This window comes from Castor canadensis, chromosome 1 (assembly GCF_047511655.1).
Source record: "Castor canadensis chromosome 1, mCasCan1.hap1v2, whole genome shotgun sequence".
NCBI lineage: Eukaryota > Metazoa > Chordata > Mammalia > Rodentia > Castoridae > Castor > Castor canadensis.
Genome location: NC_133386.1, coordinates 192,543,059 through 192,550,986, shown reverse-complemented (window position 1 = coordinate 192,550,986; position 7,928 = coordinate 192,543,059). Strand labels below are relative to the sequence as shown.

Here is a 7,928-nt window from a genome sequence, read left to right as displayed (position 1 = left end):
TTGAATCAACCAGCTGTTTACAAAATTGCAGGAAATCCATTCCAGGATTCTAGCAATAGCCAAAAAGTGAAAAATGCTGTTTTCACATGGAAAATAATGCAGAGAACTTAATTTTTTAAAACTTTCTTGGGGATTGGGAAGTATGGATTATGATGAGGAAGTAAATAATTAGTAAAAGCAGACAGCAGACATGATAGTATCTATTTGTACTGTATTTTTTGGGGCGGGCAGTATGAAGATTTGAACTCAGGATTTTACGATGGTTAGGCAGGTGTTCTACAATTTGAGAGACACCTCCATACCTCTTGTCTTTCATTTTTGCTTTAAGTTATTTTTAGATATGGTCTTGCTTTTTGGGTAGGCCAGCCTGGGACCATGATCCCCTACTTAAGCTCCTGTGTTGCTGGCATTACAGACATGTACCACCATCCCTGACTTGTTCTTTTTAGTTGGAGATCTCTCTAACTTTTGTCCAAGCTGGAACCCTAGTCCTCCTGATCTCTGCCTCCCAAGTAGTTGTGATCATATGTAAGAGCCAATGTGCCTGGCTTGGATTTCATTTTATGTGAATTATAAAGATAGATGAGTACTATGATAAGCTTTAAGTTGTAAAATTATTACACAAGATTTTGAGAAGAAAATCAATGATAAAGACTAGGAAAAGCTTGGGGAAGAACATAGTGTAATATAAAAACACAAAAAGCTAAATGAATATAATGGGATTTTCAAGATTATGTTGGCTTTAGCCAAAGTGCAGAAGCTGGGGATAAAGAGAACTGGTAAATTTGAATGACTGGGAGCAAAAAGAAGAAAAACTCAAGGTAATTCACCTGATGAATTACATGGGAGATATATGAGGAAATAGCAGATGCGGTACATTAAGAAAGACTTTTGAGTTGCCAGTGGCAATTGGGTGAATGTGAATGACATTTTGAATATTACAGGATATGACTTAAGATGGAGGAATCAAAGTGAAGCTGTCAATGAATTGTGCTTCAGGTGCTTATGAATTAGTTGAGTTAGAACTTAAGTCACACATGTTGGTGGGGTGCTTGAGAAATTCAGTCTTAATGAGAGTGTTTCATCTCTTTCAAGACTTCTTTTTCTAATTTATAACCATACATTTGAATATATATTCAGTACATATTTGAAAAGTGTCTCCACTTTTTTTCACAAGTTATCCTGCTAAAATGAAGTTTTCATTTCAGATAAAAGAGCAATAGTAAAACTATGATATACTCTCTGAGCAAATACCCATTACTTCTGTACTGGTAAAATTTACTCAAGTCTATGAAACACCATGATGTCAGCTTTAATTTGGAAACATGAACAGCTGGATCATATTTGACATATTGTACTCCTGAAAACACGTACACATCTTGGAAACAAATTTTAGCTTAGGCATTTTGTTACTTGATAATAGGTAATTCCCAGTGATTTCCAAAAACTAAAAGTGAAGTAGTGATTTAAGACTGTTTTTAGATATTTTAAAGATTATTTTAAAAAATAAAGAAGAATATTTTTTACACACCTCTAATAAAGAATAAGCATCATGTTCTTAGTGAAAATATCCAGATGGCTGCAGTGAGGAGAGCTCCTGTAGCTCTTATAAACCTTTGAGATGCAATCACGGAAGCACAGCTGACTACAGGATCCACACATTGCCTGTTACCTCCTTGGGAAGGATGTCACCTGGGAGTTGTTCCTTGACAAGGCTGTCCCTTAGGAATTCATCCATATACCTCTCCAGTATTCTCTGTGTCAGTCAGAGCCCATTTACTGAACTGAATTTTTTTGGTTTATTTATTCATTTATTCATCTATGCACACATTGTTTGGACCATCTCTCCCTACTGTGCCCTGTTTCTTCCATCTTTCCTACCCTCCCTTGCTTCCAGGCAGAACCTGTTCTGCCCTCTTCTCCAATTTTGTTAAAGAGAAGACAACAAAATATTCTGCATATTAGGAATCAAGGAAACAGTCTCAAAATAACATCAGAAAGAATAAATACTCATAAACAAGTTTAATGCATGCAGAATATACGCACTGTTGACTACAAAGTTTTGCAGGGAGGGATTTTAAAAAGATCTCAGTAAGTGGAGACAGGACTAGGGTACTAAAACTTGTGAAGTTGGGAATTCTCATCGATCTACCGCAATCATTATAAAAATTCTACCAGTTGTTCTTCATAGATAATTATGCAGATGATCTCAAATTTATCCAGCTGCTTTAAAATCCATAGTACTATTAATTACATACATATTCTGCAAATGTTTAAATTGGGCTCAGTTTTCTGAAATGAAAACACATCTTTTTTTGATGCACTCTGGGATAGTGTTCAGGCTTCTCAGTCAAACTTCTTGTGTGAATCTCAGCATTTTCCATTACTAGCTGGAAGACTAGTAATTTATTTAATCTTCTCTAAAGCTCAATTATCTTATGTATGAAATTTAGTTAAAGTGAAAAAATATTTTGACTAGGTTAAGAAATAAATGAATCTTTTTGATTAGACAATGAAAAACTATGAATTACTTATCACACTACCAAAAATATTTGGTGATTCTATTAAATTTATAAGAGCTACAAATTAATCCATGTCATATTTGGTACTTCTGTTATTATTATCATTAAGTTATGCAAGGTTTGAACTCAGGGCCTCCTGATTACTAGGTAGTTGCTCTGCCATTTGAACCATGCTCCCATCCTTTATTATTTATTTTAATTAAGTATTTTGATATGCAAAAATTCACAAGTTACAGGGCAGGTGGAGTGGTTCAAATGGTAGAGCCCCTGACTGGGAAGAATGAGGCCCTGAGTTCAAACCTCAGTACAATTTAAAAAAATCATAGATTATAAACAGATTCTTTGTATGAGAACTATGGTTACAATGGGGCACATAAAGCTTTGATTATTAGTTTTTCATAATATTTCTATTTTCAGTATTTGACTGTGGTCTAGGACTTTTTTCTACCTTCCTTTTCTATGAACCATACTCATATATTGTAGGCTCAGGGTGGGTCACAGTGAATAGTGTCATTCTCTGGTGGACAGCAGAAGGCACTAAGCATTGGTGGAATTTTCTGTCTGATATGTTTCATTCTAAGTCTTCCCTTCCTTCTATGGTCCTACTTACACTTCCAAAATATCACAAACTTCTTTTGCCATACTGGTTTCCACTAGAATAGGAAGCTCTTATGTATTTACGATAATATTTGGTACTTATGAAATGTTTAGCATATGAATACATGGAAGACAGAGCGTAGAGCACATCAAATCCGTGATATCCTCAGGTATTGCACCTCTGTATTCCATCTCGTTCTCTTTGGTCATAGCCCATTCCTATTAGCATTTTCATTCTTGATGCTACTTTGGCCATATCTTCTCCCAGAAGCTTTTTAGCAGTGATTGATATTTCTTTGGATTACCATTGTGTACCTATACTTTTTTACATAATATTTTACAATCCTTAATAAATAATAATTTTTATATCCATGCTTTCTACATGCAATAGTAATGATGTTATGTATATATTCATAGAAATGATAAATTTATAGTGTATCCTTTACTGGAGGCATTCACTTTATTTTTTAACATATAATACTTTTTTTAAGTGCTAGCAGCAAATGAGAGTAGTGGATGAATCTCACTTATGGTTCTCCACAGAATTGAGGAGGTAAAAGACAGAAATGGGTAATAGTTACTCAATTTTTTTAGTTGAGGAAGCTAAGATAAAGAAAGATATTGAGAAAAGTTGTTTTCCAATAAACCTGCACTCATACTGTTGTTAGTATATACAGCATAAAATTTTTAAAAGTGAACTACAGAAACATAGGCTTAATTCAACTATATCATTGCAAAAGGAGTAATCTAACCTTTCTCTGTACTTCAGGATTCAAATAAAATAACATATTACTTAAGAATTCTTCAGAGTACTAGATACATATAAGTAGTACTGTATTAATTTTTTATAACATTGGATTAGCAAGTGCTTTCTCAGTTCAGAAATAGTTACTGTATTTAACTGATTTGACTTGAAAATTCAAATAAGAAGTTGTCATCAATGCATAATAGGCACAATTGAATCCAATATATTTCATTGGATCAATATATGCTTATGCAACACAACTTTCTAAATCTGAAAATTACCATTGTGAACCATCAATATACCTTAAGATATGAACAGCATGATGCAACAATTTTCTTTCTTTAACTTGTGGTAATGTATTCCATATTTCAATGAACAATTTAATTAGAGAAGTAATTCAATGGAAGCCAAGTTTGTCATTTTATACAGAAAGTTCTTTATGAATGAATATTTTATAAAATTTCATGAAACATTATATGCAAACATGCATATTAAGATGAAAGTGCAAATAGAACAATTGAGGCATATTTGGGCTAAATACTGAAACCCTGCCTCAAAATAAAGATGAAAGCATAATGCAAAATAAAATGGGAATGAATGTGGCTCTAGCAATGGGAAGAAAAATTGGCCTATAAATTAGACTGAATATGTCCTCAGTAAGGCAACTTGGAATGTCCCCTATCATAATTTTTCTGAGTCTGTAAGTCTAATTTTCTCATGTAGTATTGCATTCTTTTTCTTACATCATAATTATTATGAGCAAAGATTTAGCACTAATACTTAAAATACAGCTTCATATTGTTATTGACTCAGGAGTATTGTGAAAATACACATCTTTTCCAGTGAAGTTCTTTGATATTTCACAAGATTCATTCTTAAGTTCCATGCCAGAATATCCTATGAGTGTTTTAAAAATGACTTTATGGACTTTATCTTATGATTGTGATTTGATAATTCTAAAGTATGACCTGTTCATCCCTATATTTTCAAAGTCATGCAATAAATTAAGGACTATCAGAAAAGAACAAAATTTTAAAAAATAACAAAGTTTTCCTATAATTATGTAAATTATGCCCCTGGAAATAAACCATACAGTATGAGACTTTTTTTTCACAAACTAAAGAAGAATGACATGTAGAGTAAGGTGAAAGAAATATCTTTATAGAATCTACTAAGCTTAAAAATCTATTATGAAAATAGATTTTATTTTGTGATGTCATTAAAATTACCCAAAAATTTAAAATATTTTTATTGAAAACTTATACATTGATTGGACTGAAATAATTTCAGGCCTATTATTTTTTGTATAAATTTTTTTGGATATATTCATGATACAGAGGGGGTTTCATAGTGACAATTCTGACTACAATTATATTGTACATTGGTTACATTGTCTCCATCATCTCTCCCCCTCAGTCCCTGCCCACCCTACTTAAAGCAATTGCAAGATGTTTTCTAGTTCTGTTTTATATAGATATATGAAGTCCATGAATGTGCTCAATTGTGTCTGATTTTGGAAGCTAAGTAGGGTTGGGCTGGGTTAGTACTTGGATGGGAGACCTGTCCTTAAGCCATCACAGTACGAAATCATTTTTTGTATTCAGTTATTCATTCAAAAAATATTAAGAAAGACATAGTTTTCATTCTTGCTAGGCAAGCACTCTATCATTTGACCAGCACTGCTCCCTGCCCTAAGAATTTATTTATTTATTTATTATTTTTGCAGTACTGGGGCTTGAACTCAGGGCCTACACCTTGAGCCACTCCACCAGCCCTATTTTGTGTTGAGTTTTTTCTACATAGGGTCTCATGAGGTATTTGCCTGGGCTGGCTTTGAACCAAGATCTTCCTGATCTCTGCAATCTAGGATTGCAGGCATGAGCCACTAGTGCCTGGCTCAAGAGATGTGTTTTAAATATAACTTTCAGTTTATATTAAATAACTGAGCTATAAAAAGAATTTTAATTATATCTTTTTATAGTTTTTCAAAATGTAGTGATCCACTATATTCAATAAATCATGAGTAAACAACAAGAGAAAAAGAAAGCCAGAGTTTAAAAAAATCATCTTTACTTCTTATGTCAGTATATTTTTGCTTCATTAGAAGTTCTTTAACTTTATAAAAAAAACATATTTCTTTCTTGGATCTTGGAAACATTTCTTTCAAAGCGGTCAACAGAGTACTCCTGGGTAAAGATAATGAGTAGCATTTATGTTTCTGTTTCCCCTTCAGTTTATTCTTTGAATCCAGTGCTCTTCAAACCTTAGCTCCTCATATTTCCCAGGATTGCCTTTAAACCTGTAAGCCAGTCACCTAAGTTTTCTTTTTATTACAAAATGGCAGATAATCTTAACCACTTCTGGATTTACTTGTAGGATTTGAACATTACATCAGCTTGAGAGAATAGCAGGGTTTTGCCATGAATCTCTTTAAGGCATCCTTCATGTCCTTATTCCTCAGGCTGTAGATCTGGGATTCAGCACAGGAACCACTAGTGTGTAAAACATGGATGCCAATTTATCAGTATCTAGCGAGTGGTTTGGTTTGAGGCTGCAAATACATGAATAGCAAAGTACCCTAGAAACCTGTGACAGCCATCATACGTGAAGCACAAGAAGAAAATGCTTTTCTCCTTCCTTCTGATGACTGTATCCTTAGAATAGACAAAAGAATGTTGAAATATGACACCAGAACTATACTCATCGACAAAAACAAATTCGTAGCTGCAGATATAAAGACAAAAGTTTGCGGAAAGTAAGTATCAGAGCAGGACAATGCTAACAATGGGACATTATCACAGTAAAAATGATTGATGACTTTGGAAGAGCAGTAGGACACAGAGAATACACAAGATGAAACAACAGCAGCTGTAGAAAAGCCATAAAGGTAAGTGAGGGACACCAGAAGAAGACAAATCTGTTGAGACACCACCACCATGTACAGCAGGGGATTGCAAATGGCCACATAGCGGTCATAGGCCATCACGGTCAGAATGAAGATCTCTGCTACAATGAAAACCAGGAATCCTCCCAGCTGGATGGCACATTCATAGTATGAGGTGGTATTTTAGTCACTAAGAAGTTAATCAGCATTTTAGGGACAATGACTGTAGAGTTGCCAAGGTTGATGATGGCCAAATGTCACAGGAAAAACTACATGGGGGTTTGAAGCCGAGAGTCAACACTGGTGAGGGTAATGATGCCCAAGTTTCCTGCGGCAGTCACCCCATAGATGACCAGGAAAACAAAGAAAAGGGGAATCTGCAGCTCTGGACGGTCTGAAATGCCTGTGAGAATGAACTCAGTGACATGGGTGATATTTCCTGAAGCCATGTAGGAGCTAGAAATTCATCTGTATGGGGAAGAAAAGAAGTGATTGTAAACTCTAAGGAATTTATAAGATTCCATAGATGGGAAAGGCAGGATGTTCTTGAATTACGTGTTAATGTAACTGGGTTATTAAAGCAAATTTCTAGGTCTTATAAACAGACTTGCAATAGTGCAGAGTGAGGAAAATCATCAGTCATATTGAATTATAGATATGTTCTTTCCTTGCAAACATTTGGAGACATGATTCATATTTTGGGACTTATTAAGTGTCAGAAAAGAAGAGGAATTGCTTAGTAGCAAATAATACAAAGTATTTTGACAATTTCCTAATCTGAACTTTGTGGCTTTCTGCCTAAAGAACAGATGATTCCAGACAATCTCCGGACTCATTTTTACCTTCTATCCTAGCACAACATTTATTGTCAATGACTTTAGCTTCCATAATCTACCACCCATGTCTATTCAGCTGTTTTGCGTTTTCAGTTCTCATTTTGTTAACTCAGAAAAAATACATGACAATATGTCCTTAGATCTATTTTCAGGCTGCTAATTCTCTTTTTAGTCTTTAAAAATTGTATTAGTAAAAGTTTTATCATTTTATAATTTCTTGGCAGTTTTCTTTACTGTATACTGCTTCCTACCCTTCTACTCTTAGTCTTTGTCCTCTTCTACATGAGCATATTCCTTCCATTGCACTTTCCAATCATAATATTACTTATCAAATAGTATAGTAC

The 7,928-nt window shown here is 34.1% G+C and overlaps 1 pseudogene; it reads right to left on the bottom strand.

The window, feature by feature from the left end:
- Positions 1-6,250: 6,250 nt before the first annotated feature.
- Positions 6,251-7,197, bottom strand: LOC141421741 (olfactory receptor 8J3-like; annotated as a pseudogene).
- Between the last annotated feature and the right edge of the window lie 731 nt (positions 7,198-7,928).